Below are 24,188 nucleotides of genomic sequence, written 5' to 3' on the forward strand. Positions count from 1 at the left end.
TTTCAATAGTATCAGAATTTATATCTGTCAAGATTTCCACTCATACTAATTTAGTTTTAATGTTGGTAGGGTAGATTGTGTGTGTTTGTGTGTGTGTGTGTGTGTGTGTGTGTGTGTGTGTGTGTGTGTGTGTGTGTGTAAGCATGACAGCTTTACTATTAAGAGTTATGGAACTCTTTGATATATCAAAGTTAAAGGTCTCAATATGCAGGGTGGTAACAGGGGAGGGTGTGCAATATATCTGTGTGAAACATGTTTGAATATGAAATATGATAGGGCAGAACAATAAGTCAGCTGTTTGGCTCTGTGGCTACAAGCAAACTAGCAAAGATAGAAAATGCAAGTAAAGATGGAAAACACAAATTCCAGTTCCGCCTTCTGGAAAGATCACAGCCATTGGGTTTTGGCCTTCAGTGTCCCTGCCTCTTCTCCAGGCACTTGGTGTCAGATATCATCACGTGACTAGGGGTGCTGTGATTTGCTCTCTGCTCAGCTCTCATGTTTCTGGCCAAATATTTGATCTCTAATAAGTAGAGATGGATCAAATTGGAAACCAAGCATAACAGGTAATCTTGACAATTTACAGTGGCCTTCTTGATGTGTCATTTTGTTTGGTATATTTCTGTGAGACAGGCAAGATGCTCTTCTTCTCATTTAATAGGTGAGGAAATGGAGATTCTCAGAGGGTTAATTGACTTGCCTAGGGTCAGAACTAGTAAGTAATAAAATGGTGACTTGAAATACAGTCTTTTGTATCCTAATCTAGGGGATTTTCCTGCTACACGATGCTCTTCATAATGTAAGAGACTGTTTCATGTATCAGCAACAGCTGTTTCATCAGACAACTGCTCTTTATCATTTTGTGATGTTTTGATGCCTCTCATATTCTGTGTGACTGGAAGTCGGGGATCTGAGGAGTTTAAAGTCTGGAATGCCCTCACCCTATTTTCTCTTAGAATGGATGGATAAAAAGTGGCAAGTTCATAGTCTTTGTGTGGAATTTGCCATCAGATGCCTTCAGGAAAAAGGATGTTTTGTCTATCTTAAAGGGGGAAAGAAGTCTTTTGGTTTTTAAAAGAGGACTCAACCCATGATTAAAGTCTGAATTGCATTGGGTCAAAAGGGAATCAAAACCTTTTGGATAAATAGAAAGCTGCTGTTTGTGCTTTGGCCTTTTGAATGGCAGGATTGGAGCATTAGGATAGATTCTCAACCTAGAGATTCTTAGTCCTCACTGGATAGTTTCTTCTCTGAAATCAAAGGTCCTGGAAATTATCTTCATTGCTGCATTCTGAGCTAATAGTTGTCTCTCAGATAATTGAGGGATAAGTGAATAGATAGGCTTTTTTCTTTTAGCTCAATAACCAAAATCATTAGGAGGTTAGTATGGCACAGAGATCAAACCTAAATTCGATTGTTCCTAATTGCCTTTATGCCATCTAGCTTCATTTTTACAACTATAATACAATGGATAGTTTGTAATGATGACATGATGCTTTGTACACAGAGAATTTAACACATTGTTTATTTTGTGGGAGAAAGGAGTGGACATCCAGGACTTGAACTCATCTTTTGTGCTCACAGCTGGTGCTCTACAAGTTGAGGCACACCTCCAGTCCAGCATTTTGCTGGTTAAGAGATGGAAAGTCACTGACTTTTCTGCCTATGCCAGCTTTCAACCTCAATTCTCCAGGTCTCAGTCTCTTTTGTAGCTGGGATTTAATAGGTGTGGGCTACTCACTGGTACTGGCCTTGACACAGAAAGTTAAATCAGCACACATCACTGTCATCATCATCAGGATTTATTTGGACTTATAAATATTGTATAGGGTGGGCTGAAACTCTATATCTGCTTCTGTTCCAACTCTAAATCAGTATTCACTTATCTCCCCAACCTACAACTCATCAAATTGCTTTGCACAATTGGAGTATGCTGAACTGATTTTGGCTCATAATCTGATTGGTTTGGACTGAGGCCATGGATGTCAGTTAGACCTTTTCCCTATTATCTACATTTGTCTCAGCAAATTTTGGAGCAAACATAGCACTGATTCTGAGATGGGGCAATCAACACAAGCCTAGCCAGCAGGATCTTGGGCAAACCTTTTTATGTGTGAGCGCCTGGTAAAGATCCTCGCAAATTGTTTCTGTAATCGTTTTTTGCTTTTTACATGTGTAAACCAAAGTTTGTGAATGTCAGCACTACTGACATTTTGACTGGATAATTCTTTATCATAGCAGAAAGTCCTTTATGTTGTAGGAGTGTATGTTGTAGATAAGAAAACTGAGCAAAAGATCAAGTTGGGCCTTGATGCCAGTGATGGGGAATGGAAGCAAAGTTTCAAAATTGTATGTATATTACATTGAGGGCCTTTAAAGAGGAGGAGTGGATAGTCTGGTAGAGACAGAGTTAATTTATTCTGAAGATAGAAGTAACTTTAGAGGAGAAAAGACAGCTGGAAAAAGATGTGGCCGAGATGAAGGCATTAAAGAAAATGATTTGGACAAAGGTTTGAGAGGCTGCAGAAAAAAAACCAACATTTGAGACACTGAATGTAAAAAGAGTTATTTGGATTTATGATCTATAAAATGAGAGTTTGGCTCCCTTCTTTCCAAGTCTAGTACTTTGTTATTGCTAAATGACATTCTTGAGAATACTTGTTTATGTAACATTCCTCCAAAAACCACCATCTAAGAATTCCAGTTAATCCTATGAAAATATTTTAAGTGACAAATTCACATTTTCATCTAAGTCAGATGCTAAGTTATAACTGTTGAAACGAAAAACCACTCAACTATGAAAGAAGAGGAATAAATATGGCCAAATATTTGTCTAAAGTGTTTCCCATACGCTATGCAGTTGTTTCTTTCTGTCTATGATGTTAATTGTGTTAAAGTACAGGGAGAAGTGTCTTCTGATCCCCATTTGCATGTTAAATTGCAATATTGTTGCTTTTACAGCTTCTCAAAAATTCAGAGGTTTGATACTCACTTTTAATATTTCCAAAATTTTATGGGATGATCTTTAGGAACATGTCAACAGATGTAACCAAAGAAGGACTTACAATCACAATAGCATGTAAGAACAATCTTTAAATCTTTATTAAGTTCCTGTAATATGAGACATTTTTCAATGTGCTGTTCAAACAGAAGGGAAAAACACAAGCACACCAGCCATTTCCAAATTATAGTTTGCTTTCTTCAGTTTGCAAAAACTATTCTAATCCATTGAAAGTATTGTGGTGCTACCACACAATGCTATAGATCCACTGGTTTGGAATACAAATGCTGTATGCTTATTCTTTGCTCTGGATGTGTCTGGAGTCAACTGAAAAGCATTCACTAATGGTGGAATATGGACCATTGTAAGCAGCAATGTGAAGGAATGACTCAGAATGGCATTGGATTAATTTTCTGTTGTTCTTGGTAGGGTATTGAAACACCTGTCCCAATTTACACTTTTCTAAAGGATTATTTCTGGTTTGGTGATGTGTCTAGGAAGTGCAGAGAATTCCTCTGAAGATGATGTGGTCCTTGGGTCTTCTGTGTTGTTCATGGTTCAGTACAAAACAAAATGAAATTCTGAGGGAGAGCAGGAGCTATTTCCAGAAAGGTCTTTCCTTCCTTTACAACTCATTTGTCTACATGCTGTGTGCTTTTGTGAGTTCTTCAGGCTGAGCTCCAATCTCCTCGATCTTCTCTTTAGATATTTTGGGACTTGTAAGAAGAGTCCAAAGTTAGGGAAAGGCACAGGACAAGAGAGCTTTTGGTGGTCTAAGGCCACCAATCTCTATTGTAATAGTGTCTTGACTGGTAAATGATGTTTTACCTTCCACTTGTACAGAAGTATCTCTTAGTCACTCTGGGCATGTTATCTTCCCTCTCTGGGATTTGTTTTCACATCTATCAATTGAGGACACGGAATTATGTAATTTCTAAAGTTCTGTGTTAGTCAAAGTTGATCTAAGTTCCTGAATTTACCAAAATAGGTATTATCTCTATTTTCTTGCTAGAATTGGTTCTGAAGCCATCTTGTAGAACCCTCGCTAAAGTTTAGATTTGTCATCATAGGAAAACAATGTCAATGAATGGGAGAGCAGGCTGACTTACTATCAGTGTTGGAGAAGACACAGAAAAAGGACCTTAAAGTTTCTATGTGTCATTTTTTTTTAGTATCTTTTCATTCTCATCACAACTTTAAAGACAATGGAACCAAGTGAAGAGATATACCTTTGAGTAGGAAACACAATGGATACTTAGAGCAGACATTATCTCTGGGTGGAAATGAAAAGGCAAAAATAAGGGAGGATATCAGTCTTCAGAAAATATGAGACTGGTTTGAAATTAAAACATAATGTTCAGAAAGATGATTTTGTGTAAAATGGCCCATTCTGACTGAATCTGTCATCAGCTATAGTGTTTGATTCAAACTTACCTCTTTCACTAGAAAAATAAAAGATAAGTACCCATTGCTGGTGGCATCAAAGAGGCAATTCAACTCGGAAGAAAGTGCTCCGATTTTTCTCCTGTATTATCTTCAAACCTGTCAGCGATGTAAACTATGATTGCAGAACTTCTATTATTGTGGTAGTATTTCAAGCAGGAAAAATCTAGCTGTGTTTTCAGATCCCAGGTGGAATATGTCTGATTGGCACTTATATCCAAGATTTTGATTTATAGAGCCAGAACATATTATGAAGGGAGTATGCTGCTCCACCTAAATTGGTCTTCCTTCACAAATGCCTCCAACTTTATAACTTTTCTCAGCTAAACCGTTTATCCCTTATTTCATATTTAAGAGATAAATTCAAATGTTGTCATTTTTGAGCTGAAATACCATAGTGTATTTAGGGAGGGTTACAAATAATCTATTAAGATGAGAGTTTCAGAACAGTGATTTAAAATATTTTAAAATTCTAGATAAGACATGTAGGAATTTCCTTTCAGCTTAACCACTCTTTAAAATGTGACAGTTGTACTGTACGCTTCCTCATGTGTGAAATCCTGCCTCTGGAGGCTGAGATCTAAGAATTGTGGTTCAAAACCAGCCCAGGTAGGAAAGTCCAGGAGACTCTTACCTCTTATAAATCAGTGCAAAAAAGCCTGAAGTAGAGCTGTAGTTCAAGAGGCAGAGTTCTTGCTTTGACTGAAAAAGCTCAAGAGCAGAGGCCAGGCTCTGAGATTTTAAAAAAAGTTGCAATAGTGAAGTTCACAGGAACCAATTAAAATGAAATCATTCACACTTATACTCCTTGGCTAATAACAGAGTAAACTTCACATGTTGAGATCTTTTTCTTTTATTACATCTTTGTCTTTACATTACTTGCAATTAGAATTCCAAAATTTGATGCCCAACAACTAAAAAAGGGTAAAAAAAAAAAAAAAAAAAGCTGGGTGCTGGGGGCGCACGCCTGTAATCCGACCTATTCAGGAGGCTGAGCTCTGAGGATCACTATTCAAAGCCAGACTGGAAAGTCTGTGAGATTATTAACTCCAATAACCTACCCCCTAAAAGCTGCAAGTGGCTCTGTGGCTCAAGTGGTAGAGGGCTAGCCATGAGCAAAAGAGGCTCAGTGACAGTGCCCAAGCCCCGACTTCAAGCTCCAGGACTGGCAAAAAGAAAAGGATAAAATATTAATATAGACATATAGGAATTCCACATAATGAATCTCACAAAATAGTGTTAATACAGGCTGGAGGAGAGCAATGGGAATATTATGGAAGGGCCAAATTTGTGTGCTGGTGTGCCAGTATGGAAAAATCACAATGAAATCCTCTCTTCCTACAAATGTACACTACTTTAAAGATAAAATAATTTTAATTAAAAGAATTACAAATATTTATTGGACATGAATATAGTTGCCTCTGACTCAGTGTAGTTGATTTTTTTCCTGATAAGAATATGGTTTTATCTCTGATTAAACTCAATTTACTCAAGTAAAATCAACCTCACTATGATTTCTATCTTCCTCACACTATTCAACTGGAAATAGGAATGATTACATAGAAGTGTAGTGTGCGGTAATCACAAGAGAATCCTTCTCTAACATTTCTTACTAGGAACATTTGGAGCAAGAGCAATGGTTTGTGACATAGGATCTGGAAGTAAAAGTTAGCAGGAGCTGGAAAAATAAATTGTGGTTTCCAATATGGATTACAACTTCATAAGGGACAGTTGGATGAAGGCTCGGCAGTGCCATCCATTCTTCTAAATGTTGAAGAACATCCTAACCATAAGGGTATGGTTTGCGGAAATGAAGATGAAGGTTTCCTGGGAACAGCCTAGAGAGATGGTGAGCTCTACAGCGCATGAAAGAAAGATAGTTAAGCACCCAGGCAATGGCAGGATTTTGAGCCATGAAAAATTGTTTTCAAGGTTTGTTAGACTAATTTTTTCATTTGTTAGTGAGGTCCGCATCTCTGCACTTGACATTTGTATTTGTATCTTTATCCACAAAGATGTGGTGAGGACCTCACCTCACAGATTTGCTTCCAAGCAAATCTGGTCTACGTAAAACTGGTTATTTTATAATACAATTCAAAGACACCAGCTATTCTGGGTTGTGTGAGTATGTGGAGATACTCTGGAAGAAAGTACACTACCATACAATAACTAGACAGAGTCATCACTGCCATGAGACATGGAAAAAATGTGATGAGGGAATTCTGATCTACTTAGAAAAGTCACTTGAGCTCTCAAGTTCATTTTAAATTGTATCATTGGAATATGTCCATTGTTCTTTGTGTGTGTGTGTGTGTGTGTGTGTGTGTGTGTGTGCGTGTGCGTGCGCGCCCGCATGCATCTGTATGTTGGTCCTGGGGCTTGGATTCAGAGGCTGGACACTGCCACTGAACTTTTGTGCAGAAGGCTTCGTCTACCACTTGAGTCACAATTCCATTTCTTGCTTAAAAAAAATTAATTGGAGAGAAGAGTTTCAGACTTTCCTGCTTAGGCTGGCTTTACACTGGGATCCTCAGATTTTAGCCTCCTGAGTAGCTAGGGTTACAGACATGAACAATTAGTGTCCAGTTTACATTGTTCTTTGTAATCATACACAATGCTGAGAATGTAATTCAAATCAATAGCTTAAAAATGTAGAGAGTAGGAGCAATGTATTGGACATAAATATTTTTTGAGAAAGTATTAAGCTATTTAGTGGAGGTATTCCTTGATTCAATATGTTTCTTTTTTCTGTTTAATTCTTTTTTTTTTTTTTTGTCAGTCGTGGGGGCTGAACTCTGGGCCTAGGCACTGTCCCTCAGCTCTTCAGCTCAAGGATAGCCCCTTCCCACTTGAGCTGCAGTGCCACTTCCGGCTTTTTTCTGCTTATGTGGTAATGAGGAATTGAACCCAGGGCATCATGCATGCAAGGCATACACTCAACCACTGAGCCAACTTCCCAGCCCCTCAGTTTAATTCTTACAGTGTATTTCATGAAACATTCTTCATAAAGCCTCTCTATTCTTCCTGTATGCTTTTGTCTGGGATTGAAATAAAATAAAAAAAAATTTAGAGCTATACAATGCTGTCAGACCTATAATGAAATCTAGCTTTATTTATGTGTGCTTAGAGAGTTCAGAGCCATCTGAGCTGCTAACTGTGCTGTTAAACATTGCTTTGACACTCCCCTCCCTTAAATCCTTCGAAAAGAGCTGTTTTTTTTTTTTTATATTCATGCGAAAGAGTCCTCAGAGGATAGTAAGAGGAATGTGGTTTGCTCATACATGGGACTATTTTATTATGTAACTGTGCAAGTGTTAGAGGAAGAAGCAGCCATGGGGTAAAATAATATGGATGTGTTTGCTGTAGAGTGGAGTCAGGTATTCTGCAGTCTAGGAAATTTACAAAAGCTCTGGTCATGTCTTCCAAATTCAGTAATATAAATGTTTGGCCATAATAGGGCATCAGTTTAGATCATACTATGAGAATCTTTTAGTTGGTATAAGGAACACAAATTATTTTAATGTAAATGGCTGAAACATTTAGTATTTTTAATGGCCCAATGATTTATGTGATGGTTAGGATGGTGGGTTTTTTTTTTTTTGTGTGTGTGTGTGGGGGGGATCATTTATAACACGAAATAATCTGAAGAGACATTTTTCCCCCCTTGGAGAATTGTTGTCTATGTAATTATAGGCTGGTGTTTGTATTAGGATGTTGTTGATAACTGTGGGAATGGTACTGGGCACTCCATACTTAAAAGAGGAACATCCATGCTGGAAGAGTAAGCGAGACTTAAGAGACTGGAAATGTTAGGGTCTGGGGAAACAAGATGGACACATTAGAAACTAGACATTCACATTTTATTCATGCATCATGGGCATCATGCGGGAACTTCTCTGAAATACAGAACGTGTAGCAACACCCTAAGGTCTCTTGTTGGAAAGCCTCCTCACAAGTGTGAGGACCGCTGATCTATACCATCCCACCAGTGGAATGTGGGTAGTAACTGATACTGAAATAGGAAGTAGGGTACACAGAGTGTGGAATCTGGAGTCTGAGGAGTGCAATTAAATAAAAGGAATAAGGATCAAAAGAAGTTTTGGGTTGTCTTAGTGTTGGGAAGGGTGGGGTGAGAGGAAGGATGGTTCCTGCATTTAGTGAAGGCCATTAATTAGAACCACCATTGTTGCTTGAAGTTTTATGGAATGTTCTCAGGATGACCTTGATTATGGTTGTGGGTGGAACCGACATTGGCTGATTGTGGGATCTGGCAGCTTAGATGGTGAAATTGTTCATAGGCTTGGAAGTAGAGCAAGGGTGGAAGACTGAGCTGAGTCAAGTCTAGGGAAATGAGTGTTGCTGGCTAATGGTGAATCAGACTTAGGAATGAAAAACCAAGCAAATCTTGTTTGCAAGACAAAGGGCAGTTTGTTGAGGGTGTTTGCTAGATCTGGCTTAGCTGTGGCATCTCCCTAGTCAGGTAGGTAAATATTATGTTTGAATGTTTTCTCTAGATGCTGGTGGCAGAGGACTGTTGGCAGGCTCAAAGATAGAAACACCAGTAGAAAAATAATAATATTGTACTAAGTTTGAGACACTCACTGGGGATATGGCTAGAATAATGGAGCACCTGTAAGCAAGTTTGAGGCCTTGAGTTCAAGCCCCAGTACTGGGAAAACATAAAAAAAAAAAAGATTTGAGAAGCAGTTACACACACATGCTGCAGACCATACATCTTACAGTGGGAGAAATGCAAATAATTGTTTTTAAGTTGAGTTTGAATTGCAACTAAAATTTTAAACACTAATGTTAATTTCTGCCAACTTTATTTTTCTTTTTAATATGGAAATGGATTTATAATACTACTAAAAGGTCAAAAATATATACAAAAACTTAAATCAGTTTATATTGTCCTATTTATTTAAAAATATTTAGTGAGTTTCACCTCCTTTCCATTGATCACTATATGTAAGACTTGGTATGTAGCTTGCCGTTATCTTAAAAGTTAAAGAGAATATTATTGATGATAACATTTGAAATCTTCAGAAGAGAAGAAATTGTGTTTTGGTAACAACAAATGGTCTGAATAAAACCTTAATGGGACTTTTTAAGGAGCTAAAGACAAGATCTTTCTTTTAACTTCCTAGCACTGTAGGCAGGAAGTGATGAGCGGGATTGCAATATATTTTAGTCCCTGCCAATTATGTTAGTGAGATCAGAGGTATATGTAAAATATATTTTTAGTGGTTGCCCAGCACTTAAGCTGTGGCAGTCTTCATCCTACACTTCTGTGGCTTAGCTTGGCAGATCTGACAGGGGGATACAAGCCACAAAGTGCTATGTTTCTGAGCATGTAATGAAGTCAGCATTACAGTAAAGGGTGGGGAGGGGGAAGTCAACAATTTCCAATAGCCAAGCGCCTTGCACTTAGATGTTGTAGTACATTTCAGTAATTTCATACTTGTAGCTTACTAAGACTTTGTAAAGACTGTATTAAGTTGTTCAGGAACTCGTTGGCCTAAGTGACTTAGTTTATATTCGTGGAGCTATTTGGTGTCATCTACTGTGTACTGCAAAACAATGATCCCCAACTCGCCTATACACTATGGGAGTTACATGGTTAATTCTTGTGTTCATTTCTATGTTGGGTTCCTGTGGTACTATGTGATGTTTCAACTTGACTAACTAGCAAGGTTGTTCAGTTGACTGGAGAGATGAGTCTGGATGGGAAGTAAATATGAGGGAGTGAGTCAATTCCAGGCAGATTAGGGATGTTAGTTCTTTTTTTTAAATAAAAATATTTTATTGTTATTGTAAAGGTGATATACAGAGGGGTTGCAGTTGCTCAAGTTAGGTAATGAGTACATTTCTTTTTGAACAGTGTCACCCCTTCCCTTGTGCTCTCCCAGGTTTTCCCTCCCTTCCCTACCTACAAGTTGTACAGTTCATTTTACACATAGTATATAGTGAGTACCTCTGCTGTATTTGTTCGCTCTTTGTCCCACTCTTTCTGTGTCCCCCCTTACCCTCCAAAAGACAAATAGACTAACAACAAAAGGAAAAGATAATGAAAACAACAACAACAAAAGCTTCTGTTTCCATTTCTTGGAGTTGGTTTTGGTAAATACTATTTTATATGATCATATGCTCAGAGCTGTTGGGCCTTTGTGTTGAGCCTTCCTAAGATGAAGGGATGTTAGTTCTTACAGTAGTTACTGAGCAGGCAGTTAAGGCCTGACTTCAGGCCTCACTACTAACAATGTTGGCAGGTGCAGGATGTGGAATATCTAGGTAGAAAGGTCCTGGGCCGACAGTGACTTAAACCTTTGGTCTATGTTGGAAGTTACCATCAGAGTGTAGCTATCTCTACCAAAAGAATACTTTGTTGAAATAAGTTAATTTTGTTAGTATTCTAATTATGTCTATGTATTAGAATGAGGAAATATATAATAACATAAAAACAAATTTGGGGGCCAGGAAGGTGGCTCAGTGGTAGAGCGCTTGCCTTGTATGCATGAGGCCCTGGGTTCAATTCCTCAGCACCACATAAGCAAAAAAGAAAAAAGTCGGAAGTGGTGCTGTGGCTCAAGAGTGGTAGAGCGCTAGCCTTGAGCTGAAGAGCTGAGGGATAGCGCCTAGGCCCAGAGTTCAGGCTCCATAACCAGACCAAACAAAACAAAACAAAAAAATAAATTTGGCTGATATCGTGTCTTCCATTCAGAGTTGTCATTGAGACTCATTTCTAGCATCTACCTTTATTCAAAAGGTCAGAATTTGTATCCCTGGTTAAAAAATGACTGCTTGGGGCTGAGAAGGTAGCTCAGTGGTAGAGCACTTGCCTTGCATGCCCGAGCCCTGGGTTCGATTCCTCAGCACCACATAAGCAAAAAGAAAAAAGCCAGAAGTGGTGCTGTGGCTCAAGTGGTAGAGCGCTAGCCTTGAGCTGAAGAGCTGAGGGACAGTACCCAGGCCCAGAGTTCAGGCCCCACGACCGGACCCCCCCCCCAAAAAAAAGACTGCTTTTAGTCATTTTAAAAATGTGAATGTATACTGTTTTTTTTTCCAAGGCATGCTTTAGTTGGTATGAAAAAAATCTTTTTATTTAAGGTATTTCTCCCTGTATATGTCTCCATATTTTAGTAATCTCTGCATGGTGCATTTATGGATTATTCCCTCAGACTTAAGCAAGCCCAACTGTACACATTTGTTATGGTTTTAAGAAGGGGGCTGAAAACTATCCTCTGAGTAATCAGAATTATCTATTCTTTATTTTCTTTTTGAAAGCCCATAAAGCATTTCCTGAATGTTCTCCACTAAAATTGATTTTGCTTTTGATGGACATACATTATTAAAGTAATCCAGTTATTATTTAAAGATGGGTTGTTGGAGTCACCTGGAGATGTTTTTCCTGGGAGGAAAAAATGTCAGCATTATAATTTACCACTATGCTGCACATCCAAAAATACTAAATACATGTTGTTTAAAAATTTTATAGAGTAAATATCAATTTATAGATATATAGTCTTATACTAATAACTGATTCTTTTTATTCACATAAACTTACTGCTTTTCAATCCGTTAAATGTGTTTGTTTCTAAAGAAGCATAGGAGAGTCTTGAGAAAGAGACAGCCTTTTGTCTTTTGTAAGTGAATTCTTAGAAGACATTAAGGAATGGATTTTTTGTGTGTGACAAGACTTTATCCCACACATTGTTAAAATTTTTATTAGTCGGGTCTTATGAAATTTCCATCTAGCACATTACTCCTTCCATTTAAAGATCAAGATATAAAGCTAATTTACATTGCTTAGAAAATTTACATGTAATTATTCATGCAACCTTTAAAATTTTTTATTTTGATGCTGTAATAAAAATTATTACAGAACTTAAGGGTAATTGTTAATGGGCTGAGACAGACTAATAAAACTATAAGATTAACAGTGCTCAGTTAGAAAAGGAACACTTTTAATGTGAATTTATTTTATAGGAAAGGTAGTATTTAAGGTACCCTTTTAAAATTTCTGCCCTGTTTACTGACTCTTAATTCAACATTTCTGCCCCAAAACCCTAGGTGTAGCAATCAATTAGTAGGCCAAGCTAGGGAAATTTCACCAGGTGTAAACACAAAGAGCATGTGTGCCTCTGTGTGTGTGTGTGTGTGTGTGTGTGTGTGTGTGTGTGTGTGTGTGTGTGCGTGCGTGCGTGTGTGTGTTGGGTTATAGGGACTTTGCTCTAGAAGATGCTCTGTAAATGTCTTTTGTTTTCATGTTTCCCTTCTCCTTTGTCTGCAGTCAGTTGGTTTTTCTTCTGCACCAGCACCCTAAGTGACAGCCACTGGCAGTAATGATGCTGCACACTCGGCTATAATTGAACCCTGTCAGCGCTGCCCATTAAGGCCGGGGTGCGTATGCCAGCTCATTAATCCAAAGCTCATTTCTTCTCCTCCATCATTTTCCTTTTACACCATGGCACTGTTTCAAGTCCTGATCCCCTCATTGTGCGTATAGAGGTTTAGGAATAGAGAGTAATTGGTGTTGTTGCATCCATCGTGAGGAATAACCTTTTTAATAAAGACATGTGCACATCTGCAAACTAGGATCATTGTGCCATGATTGTGCATTGTTTCGACTTCTAGGGTAGTTATTTGCAGATCTTTTTTTTTCTGGTGCATTCAGATTCAGCATCCCACATTCCCATGATATAAAATAAGTTTTTGTGGTTATGAAACCTATCTGCATAAATACGGATAGAATTTACGTTCCTAGTAAAATTAGGCTGTATTGTAAAATCTCAATGATCATACAACTGTGAGTGTTCTCACTTACTACCATAAGATGCAGTGGGCTCTTCTATTGTACAGTTAGTCAAAATTTCTGAGAAAACTTCCCTGTGTTTTCCAGATATTTAATTGCTATAGTGTTAATACCAAAATAATACTAGAAGAATCTCTGTGTGCTCCCATCTTTAATTTTTTTTTACTTAAAATATCTTTTAAGTTGTCATACAAAGGGGATTTCAACACATCAGTTTGTAAGTACAATGCATCTTGGTTAATGATTCCCTTTCTATCATTCTTCCCCATTTCTCCCAGGTCCACCCATCCCCTCAGTTTACCTGATTCCATTTTCACACATATCCATTGAATATTATGACTTCACCCCCCTTTCCTCTCCTTGCCACCAACAATACATGTTCCTAAGCTGTAGTTTAACTGTATGTGAGTTGTTCAAAGTTTCTTTTTTTAACCTATATCCTGCATTCACATTTTATCATTGTTTATATTATCTTGCTTCATATGTGTGGCTCATTTCCATGTTCAGATTCTGTGATAGCGCAGCAGAGATGACTTAATTATCACCTACATGGTAAAGCTTTCTAACATTATTACGTGTAACTTTGCCTAAGCAAAACCCTTTCATCTCCTCATGCTAAATATAATGTTTTTTTAACACTCAAATCTAATTAAATGAAATCCCATTTTGAAAAATTTTTGAATTGGTAATCTAATTGAGGCTTATCTTGTAATGTACCTTCTAAGTAGAAATCAAGGGAAATATGCTTTGGGTCTTAGTAGGGAAGACAATTTAACTCAGGGTATCACTGATTGAAATGTAGAAAAATGTGGAAAGGTGATTCCGCCTATAGATGGAGAAATTTGGGGAGGTTGAAAGGAAGCATTGACATAATAGGTGAAAGATTCAGATGAGTTCCTCAGAAATTAGCAGCTCTACATTGAGGCAAATTGGTCAGTGTCATCTCATGCTTTGTGATTATGCTAAGAAGTTTATAATTTTGAATTGGCATCACTTAAAACTGGAACATTTTTTGATTCAGCCCTTAAATTATTATTTGTAGTGATCCTCTGTTGGACAGGCTAATTACAGTCTAAGGATTCAAGGGTTCAGATTCAGTAAAGGCTGCAAGAAAAACAACAAAACTGAAGTTGGCAGGAAATAAGAAGTAAATTGTAGCTTTTTGAGGAATGTGGTTGTGTTGTTTCATTCATTGACACTTATTTGGTGTTTAGTTCAAATCTGGAGCCACTGAGAATTTCAATCAGCATTTAATCCAGAGAATGGAAACAGAGAATTGCACAGGGATAACTTGCCCCTCCCTGTTGCTCTCTGCAATTCCTTTTTAGTTCCCACAATGGTACTTGCTACAGAGAAAGTATTAGACAAATTTTTAAGAGAACTCAGCAGTTCCATTTGCAGTGGTGGTCTGAAATAGAACATGACATGATTTTTCTGACATCATACTCTTATCATTCTCCCTCTCCCCATCCCAAAATGGACCTCTGATATAACCTGTGTTGTCAGTTATCTAGGAGTCCTCCAGAGATTGGCAGAGTGCATTCATCTTTTAAGGGCATAGACTGTGGTTCTGGTGGAAAAGATAATTTAGCTTTACAACAACATAAAAAAACTGTCTAATTGCCTCTTTTTTTCCCTGCTTTTCAATTGGACTCAAGCAGGATAGTCCAGTTAAGCTTCTCATTGCTCCTAAACTTCCAGACTCTTCTTAGACCCTAGCTTGAGCCTTGGAGGGCCTCTTGATTAGCTAATGGTTGTATTTCTAACAAGAATGTGACATAATTCATGGTTCTAAAAGGGATCTTCTAAATCAGAATGTAACTGCCCACCAGAAACTTAGTTGGAGCCAGAGCCCAGAAAAAGGTTAAAGTTAACTTTGCTGGAAGATGACTAACATTAGGGACATCGGTGAGGAGGGGGGGGGAAGGCAACAGCAGATTTGTGAATGGATGAAAATTTGTGTATTGAACTGTTTCATGTCTGTTGACACAAACTAGCTCCAAAACTTATTACATAAGTTTGTGTCTTCCAATTGCAATGGTCCTCTTCTTCCTGAACTTTTTAGATACTTGGATCACTGGATTTTCTGTACTAGGATTGATGCTCTTACTAATCTAATATGATAGGACTAATATATTTTAAACTTTCCAACATTGTTATTTGCAGTTTTAATAAAAATATCCTCTCATATTCTTTGCAGACCTATCTGCAAAGAACCTATTCTTTATATGACCCATCTGTGGTCACATGCACTATCTACTAATTTTAGAAAATACTGCATCTCCCCTTTACTCCATTAACTATCACCTAATACCTCATTTCCCAGTAATGCGATCAAATTATTGTCTTTGTACTCTCATTGGCATACAAAAGTAAAAAGCTAACACATTACACAATAGAATTTGCTCCTCTGCTCTGAGTTTCACAGTGTTATTTCTTCTGTGTTGAGCTCAGGGATTCTTTGCCTCCTGTGTACTTGAGGATAAATCCTTTTTTATTGTAGTTTTGTGTGGTTGGTTTCCTGAAGGAGAGGTTATACTTTATAAGCCCCATATAGTGGCTATCACATCCATGTTGTTTAGTGGATGCCATTTGTCGATACTGAGGTAGAAAGTGATGAAAGGGGAATTCTTGAGTTATAGCCCCTGACTTGTGGCTAAAACGCAGAAGATAAGTTTTTGGTATTGCTTGATAGAATAGAAGTGAAGGCCTTCTGATGAATGGTTTGGAAATGTGTAACAAGGAATGTTTTGCCTTTTTCTCTCTTTCTCTTTTTTTCCCTCTCTCCTTCCTCCCTCCTTTTGTCCTTCTTGTCCTTTACTTATTTACTTATTTTCTTTGTCAAGGCAGGGTCTTTTTATTTAGTAGAAACTGGCCTCAAACTCATAGAGCCCAAGGCATTTAACTCTCACTCCTGGTACCTCACCTTCTAAGAGCTGCGATTATAAATGTGCTGCACCATACCACACCACAAAGGCTTTAGAAAAATGTATGCACATGACAATAAACAGGTATGCACATGACAATTTGATGAGTTTACATTTCTTTCCAGACAAAGGAGATTATGAGCTGGAAGAGGTGAAAAATCACTCAAGATTTAAATACTAGAGCATTTCATATTTTTTTGTGTATTTATAGTATGACAGTGTAGCTATTTATAAGGAAGCAGTGTGGCTGTATTTCATGCTCCTAATGTTAGGGGGACCATATTACAGTGTACGATTGCATGTATATAGAAAAAGTCAATGCCTTAAAGTATATATGCAAAGGCTGGACATGAATGGTGTATAAAGATTATGATTTTTTTGTCTTTAGATTCTATACCTTTTCTAATCTTCAACAAATATATGATCAATTCATGCTACAGTGCTTTTCATCTAAGAGCAGTGTATGTTTATTAAAAAGTATTTCTTGAACTCTTATCTAGCAAGCACTTTTCCACATGCTGTGGAGGTGTAAGTAGTAACACTTTCAAATAGTGAATTTCCTACAGCAAGTAATCATTCTCGAATGAACCAACAAAAACAAAGGTCTACTAATTTTATTGACATGTTAATATTAACCTAGGTATTTTTTCAATTTAACAAGTTAATTTTGTAAAAGTAATGTGGTCCTGTTATCTTCTAGATGTTGCCAGTGGTTATTCAAAGATGTTGAGGACTAGCTTGTAGACCTCAGCCTCATCCTGTGTTCTGTGATTTCCTGCAGACATGGAGGTAGAATTTGTTAAGAAATGATATAGACATATCATCATTTGTATACCTTACACTGTAAGGGAGTTATGATTTAGTAAAAAGAGATCTCAGCCTAACTAGTAAATTATGTACTGAATGGTGTGGTAAGATTTCATTATGTCTTTGTTCTGAAAAGAGGGCAATACTAGTACTACAAGTATGTCACTGAAATTAAATTCCCAATTAGACATGATAATAGAATTGTAAAGAAAACAAAATTGTCAAATTGTGAGAAAAATTATGTAGAGTCCCTACAATTCTGTGATATCATGTCATCATGTTGGGTGTTTTAAATTGCATTTCATGGTGATAGAATGAAATCTCTAAAGAATTGTACTACTGGTTTAATAGATGAACTCTCAAAGCATAACAACTTTCTTTTATTCAGATTAAAATTTCCCAGCCTATTTAGGATCATGTTGGTGAATGTAGCAGAGGGTAATTGCAGGTGGTCCTTAATCAGTGATTCTTAAAAGCTTTAAATAGTTGGATACTTTAGATCATTTTGGAGAGTGACTTCATGCGCTGGTATCCCACAAAGCACTGCTTCAGGAAATGTGGTCATGGCAGTGAAGGTGAAGGGCTTTAATATCTAAAACACCTGGGAAATATTAGGTACTATTTTCTCTTGGAGATAAAAGGTACATGAACATATGAAGGCTCTGAAAAATCCTGCAGTCGAGAAGCCAATGTAATTTTCTCAGTCTCATGTTATTTTTAAATTTATGAGACCAGGAAGTTTTCTGTTTTCTAATATGCCACACACTGACAGACACTAACCCTTTTTTGTTAGGATGCTCAACACACCGAAACAATGCTTCTGAAGGTATTGTGATAAAGCACCAACTATTAAAAATTCTAATCTTCCATAATGGGTCACAAGTGATCCCTAACATACAATGTGACACCATACAGACTTGCCTGCATCCTGTTCAATATACTGTATTCAGGACTTATATAGTTGGTTGTTGACAAGAGTGTTCACTTTCTCTAATACATTGTAATTACTTACTATTTCATCCATTTCTATACCTCTCCTCTATGGTATGGGAACTGATACATGGAGACCAGCACTATCCAGTGTGGGATACATCCTGAGCCTCATTTGCTCTGCATGAGATCTGTAGCCTTGCTGTGCAAAGAAATCTATGATTCAGGACACTAAGTCATGAATCTGTCTTTTATCAAGAGCTCCCATGAGATGTAAGTCTGGTGCACATTAAAATCTGGGCAGTTGGCTGGGTGCCAGTGGCTCATGCCTATAATCCTAGCTACTCAGGAGGCTGAGATCTGGGGAATTGCTATTCCAAGCCGAACCTGGGCAGAAAAGACTATCTCCAATTAACCACTCAAAACACAGGAAGTGGAACTGTGGCTCAACGTGGTAGAGTGCTATCTTTGAGCAAAAAAGCTCAGGAACAGTGCTCATGCCCAGGATAGACAAAAAAAAATAAAAATAAAAATAAAAGAAAAGAGCATGTACTTTGACATTTCTTTTTTTAAAGGAAGAATTAAGTAAATAATTTATTGGTATGATGCCAATAATTATTTTCAGTGAATAGAATGTAACCCAATCAAGTATGTATAAAGAAATAACATAATAAAACTAATATATATATACCCAGTTTCCTTCTATACTATGGATAAAAATCAATGGTGTAAAACATAGTATGAGAAGATAAGCATAGGCTTAAAAGATTCCATTTGGTAAATTCTAACTACAGAAAAAATGTTAAAGTTATAAAGAGAATCCATTTAATAATGCTACATTTCCTGGATTCTAGAAAGAGAATGAAGGGAAAATTTTATCCTACAACCAAGAGGTTTTATTAATAAGTTTTTTTATTGTGAAAATACCGTACAGAGGGGTTACAATTACATGAGCAAGGTAATGAGTACATTTCTTATCAAACATTGTTGACTCCTTTGTTTCCCCTTAACCATCCCGGCCCTTTTAACTGCCCCCTCCCCCACCCCAAAGTTGTAAAGTTCATTTTTCCACATAACATTTTGTACCTCTCATTGTTGCAATGGGTCCACCTGTATCCCTATTTAAACAATTTGTTTTTTCCCTTCCCCTCCACAAATTATACCAACATCAAATACAGTGAAAACGAGCTATAGCATGGGAGAGGGACATAAAAAGCAACAAAGAAATCATCTTATAGATATGTTAGAAACAATCGCAAGAAAGAAAAACAATTTGAGTCCTTATCTTGGGGTTCATTTTGCCTATCAAGAAAATGTGGTATATATACATAATGGAATTCTATGCCTCCATCAGAAAGAATGACATTTCCCCATTTGTTAGGAAGTGTAAAGACTTGGAAAAAAAAATTATATTAAGTGAAGTAAGCCAGACCCAAAGAAACATAGGTCCCATGGTTTCCCTTATTTGTAATAACTAGTATATGTCTGAGACAAGCAGAAATAGTAAGACAAGTTAATGTTAGGTGAAATGAACCCCAAGATACTTTTACATTTCTGTACACACAAAAATTTTAAAGAAGGTAAAAATAATTTTAAATGTAGTTAACATAATAAATTAAATGATTATCACTTGATTTATGTATCTATATCATAGGAGCTATATAAAGTACTTCGTGTGATTTTAGTATTCAAATTTGGTTTGTTCTTATAACACTGCTGTAAGCATTGTAACTTCTATTAGCTACATGTCATGTATTTCATAGCTACATGTAGCTATTATAACTGAAAATTTTATACCTAACATACTATCTGGCATATAGTAGGTGAAAGTAGTTGTAACTGAACCTTTATTGATGGTCAGCTATATTACATGCCTAAAATTTGCAAGTATTTTGGTTGAAAAACATTTAAAACCAGGTCTTCAACTCCTTAGTCTATATATATATATATATATATATATATATATATATATATATATATATATATATATATATTCCCCCCCCCCCCAGTTCTGGGGCTTGAACTCAGGGCCTGGGCACTGTCCCTGAGCTTCTTTTACTCAAGGCTAGCACTCTACCAATTGAGCTACAGCACCATTTCTGGCTTTTTCTGATTATGTGGTACTGAGGAATCAAACCCAGGGCTTCATGCATGCTAGGAAAGCAGTCTACCAATAAGGTTCATTCCCAACTCTATTTATTTATTTTTTGTATGTACCTGAACTCAGGACCTTGAGTTCTTGTTTAACTTTTTTGCTCAAGTCTGGTGTTCTACTGCTTCAGATACAACCATAGTCCAAGCGTAGCTACTTAGGCGGCTGAAATCTGAGAATTGCAGTTTGAAGCCAGCCTGGCCAGGGAAGTCTGTGAGCCTCTTTCTTACCTGTAATTAACCACCAAACAGCCAAAAGTAGAGCTATGAGTCAAGTGGCAGAGTACCACCCTTGGGCAAAAAAGCCAAGGGATGGTATATGGTCCTTGAGTTCAAGCTCTAGGACAGAGTGCTTGTGCATGTGTGTGTGCGCGCGCGCTCGCGCGCGCACACACACACACACACACACACACACTTGTATATTGACTCCTGTGGGGACTCACTGAGGATTAGGAAAAGCAGGGATGTTAGAAAAGATTTTAATCTGTGTTCCTCTGTTTATCTTTTCCAAGCCTGTTTCTAGAACTATGTAGAGAGGAGGAGTAAATGTGTCATGTTTTAAGATGTTTGCAGAGGGCTGGGAAGGTGGCTCAGTGGTAGAGTGCTTTCCTTCCGTGCATGAGGCCCTGGGTTTGATTCCTTAGCACTACATAAACAGAAAAAGCCAGAAGTGGTGCTGTAGCTTAAGCGGTAGAGTATTCGTGTTGAGCTGAAGAGTTGAGGGACAGAGTTCAGGCCCTGGCCCAGAGTTCAGGCCCCATTACCTACAAAAAAAAAGTTTGCAGGAAGTTGGGTGTACAAATAGTGGCAATTTTACATACTAATCATCTGAAGAAGCATGAATGAAGAAGGCAAGCTAGATGAAGGACACCAGCAGCCTTAGCTCAACATAAATCATTTCCACCAGCAGGAAAAGTTTAGGTTCCTAAGATGTATGGATGAGGCTGCTCATGATAACATTGTTTTGTAAAAACCCAAAGCTGAAGACAACTGAAATAATCATAAATTAGGAACGGATTAAATTATGATTAAGTCCATATAGTGAAATGTGAAGACATTATGAAGTATGACATAGATATTGTTGGAAGATGCCCAAGACATAATAAGTAGAAAAAAATGCAGGATGCTCCTCTTTATGAAATGTATAAGAGAATGAATACCCAATAACTTGTTAAGTGATGTACCCCTAAAAGCAGAAATTGGATCTGGAAAGGAAAAAGGCCTTTGAATTTTTCTTTCTTTTTTTTCCCCCCTGTCTCATAGGCAGTTTATAATTTTTATTAGGAGCAAGTACTACTTTTCTAAAACATTTATATCAATATTTATGATAGAGAATATATTGCCTTATAGCTAAATATTCTAATTTTGAGATAGGAAAAAGCCAGTTTGGAAGAAAGGGCTCAGATCTTATAATGGAACAATTTTGGAATTATGCCAAACACATACTACAAAATCAATTCAAAAGCCCGTATGCTACATTGAATTTGATTTAGTATGTCAAGTTTGGTTTAAAAGTGATTTTTCTGGCACTTTCATATTGAAGACTCTAGTATTCTATGTTGGATTCAAGCATTTTCATAACCTAATTTGATATTTTGCAGTGATTCCAATGATTAAAGTGTATATGAGAAAAAATGTAGCCTGGAAAAAATTCATATTGATTTGGTTCCACCCCACTCACCGGTTTCATATAAACTAATTAGGTCTGACTTAATCTTTTTTTGGGGGAAGGTCAGTTTCTAACTTATTTTATTTATGTTACATAAGGAAACATAAAAGACAAAAATAATTCAAATTGATTTATTATAGGAGGGACTGATTCTGAGTGAGCTTAGCTAAGTAGATACTAAAATAAAAGTGGCTTAGAAAAAAAAAATGCGATAATGTAAGGATTTTTCCTAATCCTGATTAGACTTCCAATTGTCCCTTTTGTAGTTTGCATAATTATAAGGCACAGCCATAGCATGAGTAACAATAGAAAATAACTCATTAATGCCTGCTTCTTTTTGGCATTGTTCCAGGGCCTCCAGCTTGCTGTTTGCAGAGGAGTAAGTCTGTAGCATTTCCCTGTCTGATATGGAACATCAAAGGTTGCCAGGATTTCTCTCTACTCAGACATTCCTCATTTTGTCTGAAGTGGTAATATCCTGAAGAGCCAATAGCAGCATGAAATTTAACGTATGTTGGCACTTCCTATCATATTATTTTCAATTGTACTGATATTAGAGAAGGAGATTGAGATTTCTGAGTTTTTAAACAAAGCCAGTTATTATAAAATAGCTTTTAAGCCCAAGGTTATGAAGTCATTACAATGTTGGTGACTGAACTGCATTGGTTTCTGGAGCTAAGGTGTAAATATCTATCACTAGGAAGCCAGAATGTATGATTGATGCTTTTTTTTTGTTGGTGTGGTGTCTAGATATTAGGAATGCATTCTAATTAATGAGTAATGAGATGTTGAATCTCTAATATTGGGGAATTTATTCTTTACTGCACATTATTTTTTAATACAACTTGCGCCTAGCCATAGTATATTGGGAAAGGGCTCTATATGCACCATGGTTAATGATTTGCAAATATTGAAAAAGTACTTTTTATCATAGTATGGTTATATCATCAGCTGCCCATATGGATTTGGACTGGTTGGTCCTACTTGAAAAAAAAAAGGGCTTCCTTAAGCAAATGTGGACCCTAAAACACATTCTTGGAACATGAACTATATATCAGACAGTCAATAAGCATGGAGATATAGAGGAAATAGTAGGATATTTAACCAATCATCAATCATAATAATTTTTCTTTTTGTATTACCAGGTGGGGTTTGAATTCAGGACCTAAGTGCTATCTCTTTTCTTATCACTCAAGGCTGGTGCTCTTTGACTTGGATTATAGCTCTACTTTCACTTTTTGGTGGATCCTTAGAGATAAAAAATCTCATGGAGCTGGGCACAGGTGGCTCACGTCTGTAATCCTGGCTACTTAGGAGGATGAGATATTAGGATCACTATTTAAAGCCAGCCCAGGCAGGAAAGTCTGTGAAACTCCTATGTCCAATAAACCACCAGAAAACTGGAAGTGGTGCTGTAGCCCAAGTGGTAGAGTGCTAGCCTTGAGCTGAAGAGCTAAGGGACAGCACCCAGGCCCAGACCTGGTCAAGCCCCATGATTGACAAAAAACAAAACAAAATAAACAAAAAAAAACCTCATGGACTTTTCTTCTCAGTGGAGCTTCAAATCATGATCCTCAGATCTCAGTCTCCTAAGTAGCTAGGATTACAGGTGTGAGTCACTAGTGCTGGGCAAATGTATTATTTTTATTTATTATTATAAAGGTGATATACAGAGGAGTTATAGTTACATAAGTCAGATACAGAATACATTTCTTTTTGAACAGTGTCACCCCTTCCCTCACACTCTGTTCCCCCCTCTTCCCCACTTACAAGGTGTATAGTTCATTTCAACATAGTGTCTAGTGAATAGCATTGTTGTATTTGTTCACCCTTTGTTCCACCATTTCTCTGCCTTTCCTTATCCTCCCAAAGACAGATAAATGAGCAAATAAGACAAAAAGAAAACAAAAACAGCAACAAAGAAAAAAAGCCCTCTTCTTTCTATTTCCTGGAGTTCATTTAGATAAGTATTATTTTATATGGTCAGATGCACATAACTAGTGTGCCTATGTAATCCTCTCCTCAGAACATCCTCCTTTTATAGTGTGCTTTCTCTTCAGATCATATAAATTATTTGCCTTTTACTAACTTATGGTTATTTACTCTCTTTTTGTGTGAATCAGGCCTGATTTATCAGGCTGTACTACAATGAAGTATTCTTTATACCTCTGTTTTCCTCACCTGGCTATATTTAACTTTTTTATGTTTAACTTGATATAGAATATTCACTCAAATTTGAGCATTCAACTAGGGTTACATAGTTGCTTTTTGGATTTTTAATGAAATAATATGTATTGTAATGAGGTAATGCACTATCTCAGTAGTACTTATTAATACCTTTTTAGTATTAATAATTAATACTTAGTACTTAACACTTAATTAGTACTTACTAATACTACTAGTAAAGTTGCTTATTAGAAACTTAGTTTCAGGGTGTTTGGATGTCTA

At 37.0% G+C, this 24,188-nt stretch overlaps 1 protein-coding gene across 3 annotated transcripts in view; it reads left to right on the forward strand.

The window, feature by feature from the left end:
* Nav3 (neuron navigator 3) overlaps positions 1-24,188 on the forward strand; it is a 660,839-nt gene that overhangs the window by 55,569 nt on the left and 581,082 nt on the right. Inside the window, exon 1 of one of the 3 annotated variants that reach the window (XM_069989115.1) lies at positions 22,197-22,249. The exons of the other annotated variants lie outside the window; for them this stretch is intronic. The gene's annotated coding sequence lies outside the window, so the exon portion shown is untranslated. Of the gene's footprint in view, positions 1-22,196; positions 22,250-24,188 lie in introns of those variants that run through there. 3 annotated transcript variants of the gene reach the window in all.

Source organism: Dipodomys merriami, unplaced genomic scaffold (assembly GCF_024711535.1).
Source record: "Dipodomys merriami isolate MVZ:Mamm:240054 unplaced genomic scaffold, mDipMer1.0.p SCAF_10, whole genome shotgun sequence".
Taxonomy (NCBI): domain Eukaryota; kingdom Metazoa; phylum Chordata; class Mammalia; order Rodentia; family Heteromyidae; genus Dipodomys; species Dipodomys merriami.